Source organism: Jaculus jaculus, chromosome 11 (assembly GCF_020740685.1).
Source record: "Jaculus jaculus isolate mJacJac1 chromosome 11, mJacJac1.mat.Y.cur, whole genome shotgun sequence".
NCBI lineage: Eukaryota > Metazoa > Chordata > Mammalia > Rodentia > Dipodidae > Jaculus > Jaculus jaculus.
This window is the reverse complement of record NC_059112.1, coordinates 24,520,792-24,541,860: the sequence shown is the minus strand read 5'-3', so window position 1 is coordinate 24,541,860 and position 21,069 is coordinate 24,520,792. Positions and strand designations below refer to the sequence as shown.

The 21,069-nt window shown below is 43.6% G+C and overlaps 1 protein-coding gene across 2 annotated transcripts in view; it reads right to left on the bottom strand.

Annotated features, from left to right (window-relative positions):
* The window catches only part of Rbm47 (RNA binding motif protein 47), an 88,139-nt gene that overhangs the window by 27,126 nt on the left and 39,944 nt on the right, over positions 1–21,069 (bottom strand). For both annotated transcript variants that reach the window (XM_004658666.2, XM_045130341.1), the window contains exon 2: positions 17,810–17,927. The gene's annotated coding sequence lies outside the window, so the exon portion shown is untranslated. The remainder of the gene's footprint in view (positions 1–17,809; positions 17,928–21,069) is intronic.

The following is a 21,069-nucleotide window of genomic DNA, read 5'->3' as shown; positions in this document are numbered from 1 at the left end:
GAATTGTCCAGCTTGCAAGCTTGTTAACTTTGGCTCCCAGCTCTGTGTGTATGTGTTTGGGATGAATACACAATTTGGAATTCTCTGGAGAGTTTTATTTGCTACCCAACCAACAAACTGCAATTCCAAGTGCATCCAGAGGGACACAGTGTCCCCTACCACTAGCTACAATTAAGTTAGTGGAAAATTTGTCCCTATTTATGGTCAGATTTCTAATTTTGTGGTCTTAACTCATACCATAAAATTTTTGTTTACTAATAAATAGTCATTAGCCACTGCAAATGAACTTCCACACATACGCACTACTTTGTGGACTAAGAGAGTCAATCCCAGGTCATTAGGCTTCCCAAGCAAGCGCCTTAAGCTCTGATCCATCTCTCCAGCCCTAATCGTTACTTTTAAAAAATATATATATTTGCTTGATACAGAAAAAGAGGCAGAGAGAGAGTGAGAGAGAAAGAATGGGCATGCCGTGGCCTTCAGCCACTGTAAATGAACTTCAGATACATGCGCCCCCTTGTGCATCTGGCTTATGTGGGTCCTGGAGAATCGAACCAGGATCCTTTGGCTTTGCAGGCAAATGTCTTAATGGCTAAGTCATCTCTCCAGTCTTCTTTTTTTTAATTATTTGAGAGACTGAGAGAGAAAGAAAGAAAGAAAGAAAGAAAGAAAGAAAGAAAGAAAGAAAGAAAGAAAGAAAGAGCACACCAGGGCTTTCAGCCACCGCAAATGGACTCCAGACGCCTACACCACCTTGTGCGTATGGCGTACGTGGGTCTTGGGGAATCAAACCAAGGTCCTTTGGCTTTGCAGGCAGACATCTTAGCCTCTGAGCCATCTGTCTCCAGACCTAATAGTCACTTCCTAAGCGAGACCTAACACATATAATAATACAGGTATAATAAAATACACAACATATTTGTGAAGAGCAAAGTCTTTGAAGTAAAAGAAATACGAGCTTGAATCCTGGCTGTGTTAAGTTACTTTCTATGAGTTCCCCTCATGTGTGGGCCACTTCCTGGCCCCGCCCCATGACTCAGGTCACCTCAATTCCATTTCTACACACACCTCTACAGTAGTTCTGAAGTGTTTGTCACAAAAGGTTGTGAATATCCTCATGGTGTACAAAGATATTTTTTTGTGAAGGAAACGTTGCCACGCATCAGAAAAGGAAATAAAGGGGAAAAAGATGAATCTGTGTAGAAGGTTTTCACGATGTGACCTTTATCTTCATGCCCAGTGCCAAGTCACAACCACCCACTAGAGTAAACACTGCCAAGGGTACTCCCACTAGCCCGAGGACATTTCTGTTAGCCCAAAGCTTGAAAGGGTAAAAGGAGTTTCACTAAAATCAGGGCCTTGGCCAGGCATGGTGGCGCATTCCTTTAATTCCAGCACTGGGGTGGCTGAGGTAGAGGCTCGCTGTGAGTTCGAGACTACCTGAGCCACCCTGAGACTACAGAGTGAATGCCAGGTCTGCCTGGGCTAGATTGAGACCCTACCTAAAAACAAAAACAAAACAAAACAAACAAACAAAAATAAAATAAAATAAAATAACAGGGCCAGAAGACTAGATAAATTTACCTGTGGGCCCAAACAATTGACCAAGATTTTTTTGTATTCTCTTTCCTTAAAAGGCCCTTGGGTAAAACAAGCACTTTTTTCATGATTTAAGCAAAACCCTCAAATGATGACGCCACAGAAGGCCGTGCTACATACAGGGGCCACACTTGGCTGTCCCTGGCTGAGCCGAGGAGGAATTCCTCTTCATTGCTAAGGCAATGAGCAGCCTTCAGTGAATGGTTTGATAAACAGATGCACAAGAGCCAAGAGGCTCACTGCTCCCAGGCACTTCTATCAACACATCCCTGAAAATGAGGCATTTGCTGTGGGTTCCCAGGGGCCCTGGCGGCATGTCACAAGAAGGGCAAAGCCACCTACCAGAAAGGGGAGGGGTGGGGGGATTTTCTACCCAGCTGTTTGGCACCACACCAATGCCTGAAAGATTTTGCTGTCTTTCATAAGCATTACACACGTATACTTTTCTCAACTGCTTTGCCAGGCGATGCTAAAGAAAATAAAACAATACAAATTACCAGGCGATAAAGTGCATGCCTTTAATCCCAGCACTCGGGGGACAGGAGTAGGAGGATTGCCATGAGTTCGAGGCCACCCTGAGACTATATAGTTAATTCCAGGACAGCCTGGGCCAGAGTGAGACCCTACCTTGAAAAACCAAGATAATAACAATAATAAAATAAACCCCACACAGTCAGCACACATATGCCTCCAAGGCTAACAGGCTCCAGCAAATAGTTATAGGGACATCTAGTTTCCCTCCTTATCTTGGCTCCACTGACCTAAGGCCTGAGAGATCTGGTGAGGAACAGAAAGGCTTATGGGCAAGGAAGATGCCAGCAAGGAGGAGCGACAGCATAGTTATTATCCTACAGCGTAGCCAGATACGATGTGTTTGCTTTTCTATAAAGTCCTTTCACAAAAGCAAAACCCCACAATGTAGGGCTGGGAAGGGAGATCAGTGGTTATAGGTGCTTACTTGCAAAACCTGCTTGCCTGGCTTCGATTCCACAGTACCCAGATGCACAAAGTGGCACCTGACATGCGCAATCTCTCCCTCTCCCTTTCTCTCTCTGCTTGCAAATAAAAACGAAAGCTTTATATATGTGTGTGTGTAAATACAGACAGAGGGGCATACTGGGGCCATTTGCCACTGCAAATGAACTCCAGATACATGCACCATTTTGTGTATCTGCCTCTATATGGGCACTGGGGAATTAAACTCAGCCTGTCAGGCCTTGCAAGCAAATGCCTTTAACTGCTGAGCCATCCCTCCAGCCCTATTTTTAAAAAATATTTTCATTATATAGTGTATTTAAAAAAACAAGGCTGGAGAGATGGTTCAGCGGTTAAGCACTTGCCTATGAAGCCTAAGGACCCTGGTTCGAGGCTCGATTCCCCAGGACCCACGTTAGCCAGATGCACAAGGGGGCGAACGGGTCTGGAGTTCGTTTGCAGTGGCTGGAGGCCCTGGCTTGCCCATTCTCTCTCTCTCTCTCTCTATCTGCCTCATTCTCTCTCTGTCTGTCGCTCTCAAGTAAATAAATAAAAATAAAATTTAAAAAAAGAAGAAAAAAAAAAAAACCAGAATGTGAGCTGAAGAGAACCCAAGATATCATGTAGTCCAGGATCTGAGCTTTCCTCAACTCTATCAATAACCTGGGTATTACAAGGTGATATCTTTTAGCACCTAGGATGTTTCCAAACATCTGTCCTCTACACCCTAGATGCACAAACACTTGACTACTGTAGTGCTGTAACAACCAGAAATGTCTTCACACATTGCACAGGTTGGGTGGTGGGAAATGTACAAGATTGCTCTCTGTCAAGAATTACTGGGGGGCTCTATCTTGGAATAACTAAGATTGTCTCTATCATTAGTAAAAGTTATTACTTCATATTGTCTACTCCCAATGTAGGCCTTTTATTTTATTATTTTTTCTTTTAAAATTTTCCCCAGTCCCTTGCTTGAGACAGGGTATCACGCTGAAGCCTAGGCTGGCCTGGAACTCATGTTCTTGCTTGCTTTGCCTCCTGAGGGCTGGGATTACAGATGCGTGCCACCCCATCCGGACAGGGGTGGCATCTTGATTTGTATCTTTTTTTGTTGTTTGTTTATTTTATTTATTTATTTGAGAGCAACAGACAGAGAGAGAGAGAAAGAATGGGCACGCCAGGGCTTCCAGCCACTGCAAACAAACTCCAGACGTGTGTGCCCTCTTGTGCATCTGGCTAACGTGGGTCCTGGGGAATCGAGCCTCGAACCGGGGTCCTTAGGCTTCATAGGCAAGCACTTAACCGCTAAGCCATCTCTCCAGCCCTTGATTTGTATCTTGATCTGGTTCCTATTGTCAAAGCTGTCCAGCCTGAGACAGGTACGACAGTGTCCAAGGGTCAGGTCAGCACCTGTGAGACGTGGCTTATTTAATATGGCTGAAACGCTACCCATTTAATTGTTCAATGGAAACAACCACCATCACACAATGCTGTCAGCCTTTGCTACTACCACAGACTGACAGGTCACAAGTACCACTTCTGAAGTCAGGCTAATGACCTGCCATCCCAGTGTCTTATTTAAATTCAGACCCTCTGCTTCCAGGACGCTGTGAGAACTGCTGACAATTTGGCTTTCAAGACTTGGGTCATTGTCAAATGTCACTACTGACTTCTTTAATCGTGTAATAAGCCTCACTTAAGAGACACTTTTTTTAAGGCATACGATGAACCATCACTAAAAACATGGTCTTCGAACACAGACATTTATTCACGGGCACTAAGTCAGCCCTGCCCTGAACACAATGGATGGACTAGATGAGAAAACAATATCTGCACATGCAGTCAGTCACTAATTGAGCACTTGTTGTATGCAAGGCTGGGCTGGGTGGTTGGGCATACAGTGGTGACCACCACACAGTCCTTGACTTCATAGTCTAGCAAGAAGAAGAGAGTGAAAGAGCAGAGGGAACACCATAAGCAATAACGAGCATTTGCCAAAATGACAGAATCTTCCAGAAAGGCTGCAATGCAGGAGGGAGTTAAGGAACAGAAGACAGGACTCAGAAAGAAAACAGAGCTGGGGGCTGAGCTGCTGGCCTGGGTTCAAGACCTCAGAACTCATGTAAAGCTAGATGCACAAAACAACACGTGTGTCTGTCCGGAGTTTGTAGTGGCAAGAGGTCCTATACACATTCTCTCACTCAAATACATCGTTTTTAAAAAGAGAAAATAGAGGCCAGGTGTGGTGCGCATGCCTTTAATCCCAGCACTCTGGGAGGCAGAGGTAGGAGGTTCGCCATGAGTTCAAGGCCACCCTGAGACTACATAGTGAATTCTAGTCAGCTTGGGCTAGAGTGAGATCCTACCTTGAAAAAAAAGACAAGAAAAAGAAACAGAAAAAGAAAAAAGAGGAGACTGCAGAGATGGCTCAGTGTATGAAGGTGCTTGCTTGCAAAGCCTGACAGCCCAGGTTCAATTCCTCAGTACCCACGTAAAGCTACATGCACAAAGAGGTGCATGATTCTGGAGTTTATCTGCAGTGGCAGGAGGTTCTATTGTACCCATACTCACTCTCTCTTTTATATGAATAAATAAAAATACATAAATAATGATTTTTTTTTCAAAAAACAAAGACAAGAGTAAAAAAGCTGGGCATGGCGGTGCACACTAATCCCAGCACTTGAGAGGCAGAGGTAGGAGGATTGCTACAGGTTCGAGGCCAGCCTGGGACTACAGAGTAAGTTCCAGGTCAACCTGAGACTACAGTGAAGACTGCACCTTGAAGGAAAAAACAAACAAACAAAAACACCCAGAAGCTGGCTGGATGTGGTGGTATATGCCTTTAATCCCAGCACTGGGGAGGCTGAGGCAGGAGGAGTGCTGTGAGTTTGAGGCTAAGTTCCAGGTCAGCTTGGGCTAGAATGAGATCCTGTCTCAACAACAACAACAAAAAAGAATAATAATAAGAAGAAAGATGAGCTAGACAGTAGAAGGGCCAAACTCCACATTATGTGGGGCAGACAATAGACAGCAAAAGGCCAAAGAATTTGAGCATGGCTAGAAAACGTCAGAAAAAAAGGAGTGGCTCTTGCACAGCAGGTTTACTTAGAAATATAAAGGATTTCAGCAGAATAGTTCCTAAACGCAGGTAAGCACTCAGGAGTTATGAGGGACACTCACAAGGCAATGGAGACCCCAAGCCCAAGAATGAAAGGTACACGCGACAAACCCAAACTCTCTGTTTTGACAACCACAGTGTAGCGTTAGCGAGGCTAAGTCACTGTAAATGCCCCTTTCATAAGACAAGGCGTGACTGTCATTTTTCCTCAGTCCTTTTCTCAACAACTAAAATGTGAAGTCAAGAGGCCAGAGAGTATGTCTCATCCGGACCTTCAAAGTCTGACACTTAAAAGACAATAGATTTGTCAAGAAAATGGTTTGTGATTTCCTTCCCTTTTTAAAAAATAAACTTTTTATTCACAGCTTTCATCAGTACAGATGATAATTCCCTCCCTCACCCCCATTCTTACCCTCTCAGCCCCTCTTAAATCTACCCTCCATTGAATCCCTTTCTTCGTTCCAATTAGTCTCTCTTCTGTGTTAAAGATAGTGGTTGTCACTGCCAGTAATTAATACACACACACACACACGTATATTTCTTTGCTAGCTAATAACATATGTGTTTAAAAAAGAGATCGAGAATATGGGCAGAGGTATCCTATGGATGTGATTTCCTTCATAAACAGCTAACCCTTATCAATAGATATTTGAAGATTAGCTATTTTTAGTTATTTATTTTATTTATTTGAGAGATGGGGCAGAGAATAGGCACACCAAGGCCATCAGCTACTGTAAATGAACTCCAGACACATACGCCTCCTAATGCATCTGGTTTATGTGGGTCCCGGGGAATCGAACACGGGTCCTTTGGCTTTGCAGGCAAACACCTTAACTGCTAGGCCATCTCTCCAGCCCTGCGCTGCAACAATGACAGCAGGGTGAGGTGACAGCGAGGGCACATGAGTACTCAGCACTGGGGTCACATGTACGCACTGTGCCAACTTTATTTATTTACAGAGAGAGAGAGCGAGTGCGAAACAGAGATAAAGAGAGAGAGGGAGTATTGGTGCACCAAGGCCTCCAGCCGCTGCAATCAAACTCCAGACACGTGCGGCACCTTGTGCGCATGCATGACCTTGCGCGCTTGTATCACCTTGTATGTCTGGCTTATGTGGGACCTGGAAAGTCAAACATGGGTCCTCAGGCTTCACAGGCGAGCGTCTTAACTGCTAAGCCATCCCTCCAGCCCCTGAGTTGACTTGTACTGGGTGAACACTAACATTGAGTGAGCTGTATGCCCAACAGTGGGTCACGAAGTCACGCAAAACCCAAGGCACAGTCCAGCGATACCAACTAGATGAGAACTCGAAATGTACGCATTTTGAGTTTGATTATGGAGACAGCTGAAAATTCTTGAAGAGAAGGCATCTTCCTTATCCCCCCCCACACTGATGGTGTGGATCATCTATCACTTTAGTAAGTAATACATTTACAAGGACACTATGGAACTAACTGACATCATGAAACCCCAAGTCCATATTATACGTATTTCTGTGGACATTTGCTGATGGCCGACACTCAGCACCATGACACGGGTTTCAGGGGACCCCGGGCGACTGTGTATCCAGTAGTTCTGGAGAAGTGGCTATAGAGGGTGTTTTGTTTACATGTGGGACAGCAATAAAAGAGGGTAGGTGGCTTCAAGGCAATCCGCCCTGTCAGAAAGAAGATGGGCTAGAAAGGATCTTGTGAATAACTTTCTTACCATATGGTTCAAAAATCCCTTGAGTCAGTGAAAGCTCACATCTTCTGAACTCATATTACAAGTACTGGACAGATAAAGGGTTAATGTTTTCAAATTTATTTTATTTTTATCTTTATTTGAGGCAGAGCTAGAAAGAGGCAGACAGAGACAGTACGAGAAAGGATGGGCATGCCAAGGCCTCTGGCCACTGCAACCAAACTGCAGATTCATGCTCCACAAACTTTACCTGGGTATGGGGGATTGAACTCAGTCCACCAGGCTTTGCAAGCAAAGGCATTTAACCACTGAGCCATCCCTCCAGTCCCAGGGTTAATTTTTATATTTTATTTATATATTTAAGAGAGAGAGAGAGAGAGAGAGAGAGATTTTGGGTGTGCCATGGCCTCTAGGCACTGCAAATGAACTCCAGACACGTGCATTGCCACCTGGTGCGTCGGGCTTACATGGGTACTGGGGAATCAAACCTGGATCCTTAGCTTTCACAAGTACCTTAACCGCTAAAACATCTCTCCAGCCCATCAGGGTTAATTTTTGTCTGTTTGGTTTGGTTTTTTGAGGGAGGGTCTTACTCTAGCCCAGACTAACCTGGAATTCACTATGTAGTCTCAATCCCCCAAGTGCTGGGATTAAAGGTGTATACCATCATGCCCAGCCAGGGTTGATTTTATTTTTTTTGGATTTTCAAGGTAGGGTCTCACTCTAGCCCAGGCTGACCCAGAATTCACTATGTAGTCTCAGGCTGGCTTTGAACTCATGGCGATCCTCCTACTTCTGCCTCCCCGAGTGCTGGGATTGAAGGTGTGCGCCACCACGCCCAACCAGGGTTAATTTTTTTTTTTAAAGACATGTCTATGAATAGAAATTTAAAGGTGGACTCTAGAGAAGATGTCAGTGTGCCACAGCCAGCCTTTCTGGCTGTTTTGCCCCGTTTTCCTGTTAACATAGCCATGGCCATTGGCTTAGGTACTGTCTATGGCTTCTTCATGCAACAGAGGCAGAGCTGAATCTAGCAGATTGTAGCAGACAGCCTAAGACTTGCAAATTCTAAACCTTGACTGTTAAAGTCTACCAAACTCGAGTCTAATTCCCCAAGTTCAGACCCAGCTTGTCCATGGCGTGGCTATGTAATATTGTTAACTCGTTTAGAATCCTGGCTCTTCATGACTCTGATCTGCAAAACAGAATCCCAGCAACGACAACCCCTATCTCCAAGAACAATAAAGGAGAAGCTGGGGCCAAGTGCTCAGACCCAAATCGAGTCTGATAAACATTAGCCATGGACTCTCTTCTTTTCAAACAATTAGGAGACGGAAGCTCAGAGGATCCAATAACCTGAACAAGGTCACAGAATCAAAGTGTAGACGGGTCTGATCACAAAACCCATGCGCCTTCTACTAGAACATTCCTTCTTTGCTTCTTCCTCACATAAACCAGGGTTAGCCGCACAGGTAGTGTTAATAGACTAAAATACCACCAGTGCGAAAAGGAAAAGAGGACCACAGGTTCATGATAAAGTTATTGGAGGGCTGGAGAGTTGGCTTAGTGGTTAAGTGCTTGCCTGTAAAGCCTAAGGACCCTGGTTCGAGGCTTGATTCCCCAGGACCCATGTTAGCCAGATGCACAAGGGGGCACATGCATCTGGAAGCCCTGGCATGCCCATTCTCTCTCTTGCTCTCTGCCTCTTTCTCTCTCTCTCTCTCTGTAGCTCTCAAATAAATAAAAATAATAATAAAGGCATGTGCCACCAGGCCTGGCCAAATTTATATAAAAAAAAAAAAAGTTATTGGAGAATTATTCCTTACCATCACACCATAGCTACTTCTGAATCTGTGTAGACTTGTTGACATATCCAAATTATATATATTTTTAATTTTTTTAGTTTTCGAGGTAGGGTCTCCCTCTAGTCCAGGCTGACCTGGAATTCACTATGTTATCTCAGGGTAGCCTCGAACTCACAGTGAGCCTCCTACCTCTGCCTTCCAAGTGCTGAGATGAAAGGCGTGCTCCACCACGCCCGGCTCAAATTATATTTTTTCCAAATTAACAACCTATACAATTCTTTTTTATATAGATTGGGACTCATATTGCCTAGACAGGAGTGGAGAGCCTTTCAGCTCCCTGTGTATCTGAATTCCTGATCTTCCCGTCTCTACCTTCACAGTGCTGGGATTATAATTGTATAAACCCACATCTGACTGGAATTAAGTTCTTTTTTTTAAATTTTTTTTTTTAATTTATTTGAGAGCGACAGACACAGAGAGAAAGACAGATAGAGGGAGAGAGAGAGAATGGGCACGTCAGGGCTTCCAGCCTCTGCAAACGAACTCCAGACGCATGCGCCCCCTTGTGCATCTGGCTAACGTGGGACCTGGGGAACCAAGCCTCGAACCGGGGTCCTTAGGCTTCACAGGCAAGCGCTTAACCGCTAAGCCATCTCTCCAGACCCTGGAATTAAGTTCTTAAATGGAAACTACACAATCCAAATATTTGACTGGGGCCACGGGGCTTTAGGTGGTGACTACAAACCCAGGATCTGGGGCCATGTTGTGTGGTTTCATATTCTGGTTCCACCCCTTGAGAAACAAATATTTTCATATAGTCACTTGCTTCCCTGGGCCACAGTTTCACTATAAAATGATGACAGGAAGGCTGGAGAGGTGGCTTAGTGGTTAATGTGCTTGCCCAGGAAGCTTAAGGACTCCAGTACACACGTGAGCCAGATGCACAAGGTGGTGCATGTGTCTGGAGTTTCGTTTGCAGTGGCTAGAGGCCCTGGCTCACCCATTCCTTATCTGCCTCTCTTTCCTTCCTTCCTTCCTCTTCTTTCTTTTTCCGTCTCTCTCAATTTTTTTTTGCTTTTTTTTTTTTTTTCAAGGTAGGCTCTTACTCTAGCTCAGGATGACCTGGAATTCACTATGTAGTCTCAGGGTGGCCTCGAACTCACAGCGATCCTCCTATCTCTGCCTCCCGAGTGCTGGGATTAAAGGCGTGTACCACTATGCCCAGCCCCCCCCCAAAAAAAAATTTTTTTAAAGGAGGTGTGCAGTACAAGGCATTTAAAAAAAAATAGTGCTAGTGATTGACCCTAAGGTCTTAAATATGCAAGGCAACACTCTACCACTGAGCTATATCCTCAGATAAATTTCTGATTACAATTTAATAAAGAGGCATTTTTTGCAATAATGTTTTTTTTTTTTTTACTCTGTGTGTGTAGGGATAGGTATGTGTGGGTATGTTATGTGTGCTGTGGTGTGTATGTACAGTGCTCATATGCATGTGTGCACAGATGAATGTGCCCTGTGTACCTGAGTTAGGGGTGTTCATGTGTCTGATATATATATATATATATGTCCCTTGAGACAGAAGCTCTCACTGACATCTAGAGTAGCTATTTTTGTCATTCAGACGGGCTGACCAGCAAGCCCCAGCTATTCTCTGGTCTCTGTCCACAGACCTGGGGTTACAGACAGGCACGGCCATACCCAGCTGGGTGCTGGGGGATTGAACTCAGAGTGAAACAGGGCCTCTTGCTGGTATGGTAAGTAGCCATCTCCCCCCTGCCCACCCCCCTTAGACTCATATTTCAAACAAAGCCACCCCAAGACAGTACATTTAGACATAAGGCTTTAAAATTTTTCTGAAACTGATGTGAAAAGGGTATTTTTTCAGAGTGGGGGAGGAGCAAGGAAGGGCAAGATGGGAGAAAGAAGGGAAGGAGAAGACACACACACACAAAGATTTCTTCTTTATTTTTTATTTTTGGTTTTGGTTTTGGTTTTTTGAGGTAGGGTCTCATTCTAACTCAGGCTGGCCTGGAATTCCCTATGGAGTCTCAGGGTGGCCTTGAACTCACAGAAATCCTCCTACCTCTGCCTCCCAACTGCTGCGATTAAAAGGCGTGTGCCACCATGGCTGGCATAAGGATTTTTTTTTTGTTTTTTTGCTTATTTTCAAGATTTATGGTCCCAAGAGATTCAGAAAGAGAAACTACTTCTATACCATCATAACGGTATGGGAAAGTTACTTGTCTCCCCGTCCCTTACTATTACATACTAATACATACCTATTACTATATTACAAATAGTTACATAGCAGTAACATGGACTAATGTTACACACTCATATGTGCATGAGTGCACACTCCTTGGCGCATGTCCTGTAGCAGTACACAAGAATACCACACGTCTGTTTGTAAGAAAACGACAAATTGCCTGTCCTGAAACAAAGGCTCTGAAACAGACTGACTACAGGCAAACGTTAGCTTCAGTTTTAGGTGTGACCTGATTTTGTTTGGTTAACATTAGTCATTTCAGTTACAACTAGGAAACAAGCTCTGCTACCATGGGGTGGGGATGACATAGATCCTGGTGAAGGTGGCCAACCTTGCGTTTTATTGCCCAGTATCCACAGGCAAGAATTTTTCGGGGACACTGTGCACATGAGTACTGTATGTGTGTAAATGTTTAAATTGAATGTAAAGTATTTGTGAAGTTAAAAACATTTCCAACTGCTACCGCCATGTTATATAACAATATAATCATGGGCACTGTGCTAGGAAACAATTTTAATTTTTTTTGTTTATTTTTATTTATTTATTTGCAAGTGACAGAGACAGAAAGAGGCAGAGACAGAGAGAGAGAGAGACACAGAGAGACAGAGAGAGAGAATGGGCACTCCAGGGCCTCCAGCCACTGCAGATGAACCCCAGACGTGTGCGCCCCCTTGAGCATCTGGCTAACGTGGGTCCTGGGGAATCGAGCTTTGAACCGGCATCCTTAGGCTTCACAGGCAAGCGCTTAACCGCTAAGCCATCTCTCCAGCCCAAGGAAACAATTTTAAAAGCAAGTGAATTTTGCTGGCAAGTGGGAGCCATCCTAGAGGGTAATGTGAAAGACGGAGGGGGGAGTGTTGGCACTGGGTGAGAGTGCCCTTTTCCCTGGCATGTCACTGCTGCTGGGATAGTCTTCACCACACAGTGGGTGGTCTTCCTCGAAGTAGCTCATGTTTGCCAAGTACCCCAGAGCTATACCTGGAAATACAGCTACGCTACTACATGACTCACTCCTTGTATTGATGCTGGTTTAATTAACTAATTTATTAAAAATATATTATTTATTTATTTGACAGACAGAGGGAGAGAGAGAGAATGGGCACGCCAGGGCCTCCAACCACTGTAGATGAACCCGAAGTGCGTGCGCCCCTTGTGCATCTGGCTATCGTGGATCCTGGGGAATTGAACCTCAGTCCTTTAGCTTTGCAGGCAAATGCCTTAATCACTAAGCCATCCCTCCAGCCCTAATTAATTTATTTATTTTGAGAAAGAGCTAGAGAGAAAGAGGCAGATAGAATTGGAATGCCAGGGTCTCTAGCCACTGCAAATGAAATTTCAGATGCATGCACCACCTTGTGCATCTTGCTTTATGTGGGTACCGGGGAATTGAACTTGGGTTCTTTGGCTTTGCTGGCAAGCACTTTAACCGCTAAGCTATCCCTCCAGCTCTTGATGCTGGGTTAAATACATGACAAGGAGTTCCAAAAACACATTTTAATGTGTTTTCACCACATCAACAAACGCAGTAACAGTGCATGGTCTAGAATCAGTGAAGGAACGAAATGAAATGCTAAACTTGCATATAAATACATCTGAGGTAAAACTGTAGGTATTTTGTAAAACCAACTTGTTCTAGTTAGTTCTGAGGGAAGATGTTTATGAAAAGGAGAGAAAGCAAGGAAAACCAGTTTTCCAAGTCTGTAACGGTTAGCTAGGCAGTTAAAGTTATTTGTATTGTCAACCAACTGTAGTTACAGTTCTAGAAAGCAAAACTACATTAAAGAAGTTCCTGAAATACACACTTAACATTATGGGTGGAACCGAATGGAAAATACACATTTGTAGAGTTTTGTTGAATCTAGATTAAGATGTTCAAGTGTCAGGATTTTCCAGAGATATTAAACTCTGGGAACTAATTGCCATTCATGTCTCACGTACTCTTTACTCTCACTGTGTGTACTAGGAGTTAACTAACATACCAGTAAAAATGCCCCAGGTTTGAGCTAATCATTTATTCTCAGTCCCACAGGGAAATACTGGATAGAATCTGAGCTAATAAGCATGAATTGACTTTATTGCCTAAAGGGAATACAGTACACCATTTTCACAGGTTTGTTTTAGAAAGTATGATCTCTCTTATCCCACCTCACTCCAGAAAATATAACTGGCTCAGATATTCCCTCTTTCTCCAAATCCCCTTATATGGCAAAGAGAGAACCAGAACCTGCTGTGGCCAACAGAGTTTATCCCTTGTAAACCAGTCCCTGTGAAGGAAAGAGAATGGTGGGTCAGGTCACAGGTAAATTCCGCCCTGACACAATGTCAACAGATTTAACACTCATTTATTTGGAATTCAGACGCCTCATGCGAACGCCAAGGGCTCTAATGTTGCAAGTCTAGGTTTAGGGAGATACCTCAGTGGTTAAAGGCATTCCTTGCAAAATCTTACTGACCTCGGTTTAGTTCCCCAGCACCCACTGAAAGTTGCTTGAGGGGGCCAGGAGACATGGCTCAGCGTGGTTAAGGCTCTTGCCTGCAAAGACTAAAGACCAGAGTTCAATTTCCCTGTACCCACGTGAAACCAGATGCACAAAGCGACGCATGGATCCGATGTTCATTTGCAGTGGCTAGAGGCCCTGCTGTGCCCATTCTGTCTCTTCTGTCTCTGCTTGCAAATAAACAATTAATTAATTAATTTTAAAAAGCTGGCTGAGGGCTAGACTCATACACAGCAGCAAGAGACCTTGTCTCAAAGAACGTGGCGGGCCACAGACAACTCCTCTGACCTCCAAGCATTGACACACACACACACACACACACACACACAGAGAGAGAGAGAGAGAGAGAGAGAAAGAGAGAGAGAGAGAGAGAGAGAGAATTCTGTAACTGCTGATTGTAGTAATGGCAGGTTGCAATCTCAAGCCCTTCAGAGAGCAGCCACCTCAGTGCAGACCTTTGATACTAGGTGGGGTAGTATTCCTTCTGCCTTTTCCAAGGAAGGTCAAGGGAAGATATACTGGGACCATCCCTATGCTTCATCCACAGTGAAACATATAAAACGACCATTTTGGAAACACCATACCATTGTGGTCAAGCTAGTTTTGTTTCTCTGAAATAACATGAAAAGTACTTTATTTTTTGTGTGCAAGTGATGTTTGTAGCGACTGTGGGTTCTCTGCTCACAACTATATTCAATGTGTTCTTTCTCCTTCCGTCCACTACTAAATGCATGCACATAGCCAGCTGGGCCATAGGAGACCTTTTCTCAAAAAATAAAACATAAAAAACTTGCCAGGCTTGGTGGCACATGCCTTTAGTCCCAGCACTTGAGAGGCTGAGGTAGGAGGGTCACTGTGAGTCCACGACCAGGCTGAGACTACATGGTGAAACCTTGAAAAAACAAAAATAAAAAAAAAATAAAAAAAATAAAAAAAGAGGGCTGGAACGATGGCTTGGGGTTAAGGCACTTGACCACAAAGTCAAAGGACCTTGGTTCAATTCCCCAGAACCACGTAAATCAGTTGCTCAAGGGGGGCATTCATCTGGAGTTCGTTTGCAGTGGCTGAAGGCCCTGGCGTGCCCATTCTCATTCTCTCTCTCTCTCAAATAAATAAAATATATTTTAAAATGAAAGATACTGGCAAGAGAGAGAAAATGCAACACAGAGTACAGGAGAAAATATCTGGACGATGCAACCATAAGAAAGCAGAGAGTGGGAAGATGACTTCAATAGACCATCTCTCCAAAGATGTTTCAGAGACAGACACTAAGTACCTAAAAAGGAGGTTCACTATTAGTAATTTTTTTAGGAAAAGGTAAATCAAAGCCACACTGATTTGACAGATCAATTTACACTCATTATAATAGAACTTAGCTAAACAGGAAAACGCAAGCCCAATTCTATAGCCAGTGATGTGGAGAAATTGGACCCCTCTGCGCACTGTTGGTAACAATGTAAAATGGTGGAAAGTAGTTGTTTCCATACTGTGGAAATATATATATATATATATATATATATATATATATATATATATATATATATATATATATATATATATATACACACTGGTACTTCAGGGAAAAGAAAAAAAAAAGAATAACACAGAAACAAATAATCCAGTTATGTCACTGATTGGGCTGGAGAGATGGCGCAGCAGTTAAAGACACTTGCTTGAAAAGCCTGGCGGCCTCATTCCCCAGGAGCCACGTAAAACCAGATGCACAGAGCAGCACACGTATCTGGAGTTCGTTTACAGCAGCAGGTGGCCCTGGCACACCCGAACTCTCTCTTGTCTCTGTATACCCCTTTCTCCCTGTCTCTCTCAAATAAATACATAAAAATATTAAAAGAAGCTGGGCGTGGTGGCGCACGCCTTTAATCCCAGCACTCGGGAGGCAGAGGTAGGAGGATCGCTGTGAGTTCAAGGCCACCCTGAGACTCCATAGTGAATTCCAGGTCAGCCTGGGCTAGATTAGACCCTACCTCGAAAAATCAAACAAACAAACAAAAATATTAAAAGAAAAACAGGCCAGGTATGGTGATGCATGCCTTTGATCCCAGCTCTCAGGAGGCAGAGGTAGGAGGATCACTATGAGTTTGAGATCAGTCTGGGGCTACAGAGTGAGTTCCAGGTCAGCCTGGGCTAGAGTGAGACCCAACCTTTGGGAAAGAAAAAAAACCAAAAAACCACACAATTGTATCATTGAGTAAAACCCAAAATAATTTAAGGCAGGGCTCAAACATGTTCATGGCAGTATTTTCAAGAGAGTTAAAAATGAACACGACCCAAATGTATAGATGAAGAAAATATGATTTGAAGCATACAGTAGAATATTATTCAGCCCTAAAAAGAAAAGATTCGAGGCCAGCCTGGGACTACAGAGTAACTTCCTGGTCAGCCTGGGCTAGGGTGAGACCCTACCTCGAAAAAACAACAAAACCAAATAAAACAAACAAACAAAAAAGATTCTAAAGCCAGGTGTGGTGGCACACACCTTTAGTTCCAGCACTTGGGAAGCAGAGGTAGGAGGACTGCCATGAGTTCAAGGCCACCCTGAGAATACAGAGTGAATTCCAAGTCAGCCTGGGCTACAGTGAGACCTTGAAGAACAGTAAAACAAAAAACAAACAAATAAAAAGGTTCTATGAGTCTTACAGACAGTAGGCAAACTTTGCTATGTGAACTAAGATGGTTATAAAAGGACAAGGTATTTTTACAAATATTTCAAACCATTAGATTGCCACAAATCAGAGAACCTGATATGACAATTCCTTACGTTTTATGACAGGCAAGAAAGCCAATGTTGTGTAAGAGAGACGGCTCAGTGGTTAAAGCGCTTGCCTACAAAGCCTAACCACCTGGGTCCAACTCCCCAGTACCCATGTAAACCCAGATGCATAAAGTGGCCGATGCATCTGGAGTTTGTTTACAGTGGCTGGGAAGCCCTGGAGTGCCCATTCTCTCTTTCTCTGCAAATAAATAAATAAATAAAATATTTTAAAAATTTTTTAAAGAAGGGGCTGGAGAGATGGCTTAGTGGGTAAGGTGTATGCCTGTGAAGCCTAAGGACCCAGGTTCGATTCTCCAGGTCCCACGTAAGCCAAATAAATGCACAAGGTGGCACATGTATCTGGAGTTTGTTTACAGTGGCTGGAGGCCCTGGAGCACCCGTTCTCACTCTCTCTCTCTGTCTCAAGTAAATAAATAAAAATATTTAAAAACAAACAAACAAAACCTCTCCTTCAGCTGGGCATGGTGGCACATGCCTTTAATCCTAGCACTCGGGAGGCAGAGGGAGGAGGATTGCCATGAGTTCGAAGCCACCCTGAGACTATACAATGAATTCCAGGTCAGCCTGGACTAGAGTGAAATCCTACCCTGACAAACCAAAAAAAAAAAAAAAAAAAAATTAAAGAAGGACAATATCAACAGGGCATGGGACTTGCTCAAACTTCACACAAGCTGTCATACTGAATTCTATTCTAGCTGACAGATAGGTCCTTCCTTGTACTCCACACACTGAAAGATAATGTGAAATTCTGATGACCTCTTGGTGATTAGTCACAGGTTTGTAAGCCCCACAAGTTACTGCTCACCTCTTCACTCCTGGGTCATGCATGCAGGCACACAGCAGAAGCTGTTTCCTCTTGGGCCAGAAAGAAAAAAGGACTTACATTGTGGGTTCTAAGTGATTGGTCATGCTGTGTAATATACAGCTAATGTCACCACATGAACACATACCAGTATGCAGTATTTAAGCAGCAAGCACTCTGTATCCCACTTGATAGGAAGGGAAAATTACGTTCTTACTTAAGTGGGAAAGAAAAGGATTCCAGGAGGTGGACGCACCCAAACCCACCAGTTCTGTTGGTCTGGTTCTTTAAGAGACACGGAACAAGAATGTGCAGGCAAATTCTGGCAGCTCCCTTGAGGTTTCTGTGTTCAGTTCCTCTGTTCAGTATCCTCTGAGGCAAATCCTGAAGGGTTAAAGAAAAAAAAAACAAAAGAAAAAACATTAGGAATGTGTATGATTTCAACAAAAGTCAAGGCATTTTCTTCCAAAAAGTGATCACTATTCCAATTATCATGATGTCTACAAAACCAAGAAATGGAACCTTTGTCCTGACCTTGAAGAAATGGGGAATGATTTGATGTGGTTTTCCCTTGAGAGCAGTCATGGCTTCAAGATGTGCATGGTGTTCAGGAAAAAATACCAAGCAGCCCAAATATCACAGAAACAAGAGCCCCTATCTCGTGCAGAGATGGACATCCCTATCTTGGGCCTCTCTGCCACATGTGGATTACGCTATGCATAACAGATCACCGCAGATTCCAGGAGGGTATCCAAGACACTGAAACTCAGATTCTACGTCCCCTCCTCCAAGAAACCCGGTTGCCATCAGAACAACTTAGACATGTCCTACACTGTGCAGGTAAGATTCTCCTGGGAATGCCTGGTACAAGGAGCTGCCTACGAAAAGTGAAATATTACTTAAGGCTCAAGGATACCCTTAGAAGCCATGATGTGAAAATATTCAAATGAGGGCTGGAGAGATGGCTTAGTGGTTAAGGCACTTGCCTGTGAAGCCCAAGGACTCAGGTTCAATACCCCAAGACCCATATAAGCCAGATGCACAAGGTGGCTCATGCATCTGGAGTTTGTTTACAGTAGCTGGGGTGCCCATTTTTCTCTCTTTTTCATATATACACACACACACACACACACACACACACACACACACACACACATATATATATATATTTTTTTTAAGGGCTAGAGAGATGGCTTAGTGGTTAAGCTACATGTTTGCGAAGCCTAAGGGCCCAGGTTCAATTCTCCAGATCCCATGTAAGCCAGATGCACATGGTGGCACATGCGTCTGGAGTTCATTTGCAGTGGTTAGAGGCTCTGGCATGCTCATTCTCTCTCTCTAATAAATAAATAAAAATAAATCTTTAAAGAAAGACTTTCTCATTCAAAATATTTTTTTTTATTTTTATTTATGTATTTATTTATTTTTATTTATGTATTTATTAGAGACACACACACAGAGAGAGAGAGAGAGAGAGAGGGAGAGAGGGAGGGAGATGGAGAGAGAGAGAGAATGGGCATGCCAAGGCCTCCAGCCACTGCAAACAAACTCCAGGTGCATGCTCCACCATATGCATCTGGCTTACATGGGACCTAGAGAGTTGAACCTGGTCCTTAGGCTTTGCAGGCAAGCGCCTTAGCTGCTAAGCCATTTCTCCAGCCCTTTTAAAATATTTTTATTTGAGGCTGGCATGGTGGTGCACACCTTTAATCCCAGTACTTGGGAGGCAGAGGTAGGAGGACTGCCGTGAGTTTAAGGTCACCCTGAGAGTACATAGTGAATTCCAGGTCAGCCTGAGCTAGAGTGAGAACCTACCTCGAAAAATAAACAACAACAACAAAATACTTGAGAGAGTGGGGGAGAAGGAGGAAGAGGCAGATAAAGAGAGTCAGAGGGAGAGAATGGGCACTTCCAGCTACTGCAATTGAACTCCAGATGCGTGAGTCAACCCTGTGCATCTGGCTTCACGTGTGTACTGTGGAATCATACCTGGGTCCTTAGGCTTCACAGGCAAGCAACTTAATGGCTAAGCCATCTCCGCAGGCCCTATATTTAAAATTTAGATTAACGTTTCTCTCATAGGCTTACTCAGCTTTTCTGAACCTCCAAAGTAGATATTTCAGAGGAAGTATCCACGAAGACCAAACCTCACACTACTGCTTGTGTAGAATTTTGTATTTTCCAGCTTTCTATAATGGTAAAAGTCCCCCCTGACAGTGTTGTATCACAGTAAGAGACATGTAAAATATAAAACTGAAAACAGTTTATTACCATACAATGGCACACAAGCCACCTGGAGTTATGTTCTCTACCATAATAAGGGAAGGAAGGACCACTGAGGTGTCATTCATGGCTATTCAAGAAGCAAAGCTTCCTCAAACTGAAACATTTCACCTCAGCTGTACATTTCTCAAAAACTCTGATTTTCCTCAATGATTCTAAATACAACCTGAAAGAAAGCTGGAAAAAGCTACGCTACACATAGCTCTATGGGAGAAACAGAAATCATCAGTGGAGATAAACAACAGTGGACAATGAAGCCTTCAGTTTGGACAGCCAGGGCAAATGAGCCAATGGGTGCAATAGTGACATGTTTGCTATGGGGGAAACCAACCACTCTATAATTGGACTGGAGGCCTACTCCATGGAAGGGAATACATGCCTGATATTGAAAACCTACAATGAGGGAGGTCATGAGCCCTATGGGTATAACATCTGCTGGTGTCTGGCTACATGTATATACCATGCTCACTAGACTGCCTGGTAAGCCCTTCTCTTAATGTTCATACCCATACATTAATGCCACTCTCACTTTTGGTTAGGGAAGCTTCTCTTTTCAGATGGCGGTGATCTTGGGATGACTCAGAAGGCACCATAGTGCTAAAAAGAAGTGACAGAGGAGTGCTCAGCACTGAAACATCTCTATCACACCTTCCAAGGCTTAGGGTCCATTGCGGAAGAGGCGGCAGGAGGGATGTAAGAGCCAAAGGAAGGGTAGGACCCCTTACGATACATTTTCCAGACACCAAATGGCCCGGATATCCATGACCTCACAGTGCCTGACACTACCTACACAAGACCATCATAATGGCAGGAAAAAAAATGAGGACATCCAAATAAAAGAGACACTAATTGAGAGGGGGAGGGGCTATGATGGAGAGTGGAGTTTCGAAGGGGAAGGGGGGAGGGAATTTCTCATAATTTATTGTCTATAATTATGAAAACTGTCAATAAAAATTTTAAAACAAATAAAAAAATAAATACAATCTATTCCATAAAAAATTAGTACTCTTGTACTGTCTTGTCATTCAAAACTTTCAAACAAAACCCACATGCCATATTGGTCCTGTGGCTTTCCATTTTCTCTGATAATATTGAGTTTACAAGGATACCTGGTTTGAGAAGTCTAAACTCTGGTTTGACTGCCGAGACAGTGGCCTATAGCAGTCACAAGTGGTGAGTAGGTAGGTAAGAAATATATTAACAAGGTTTGTAAGGCAGTTTCATTCATTCAGTCCAGCCTCGC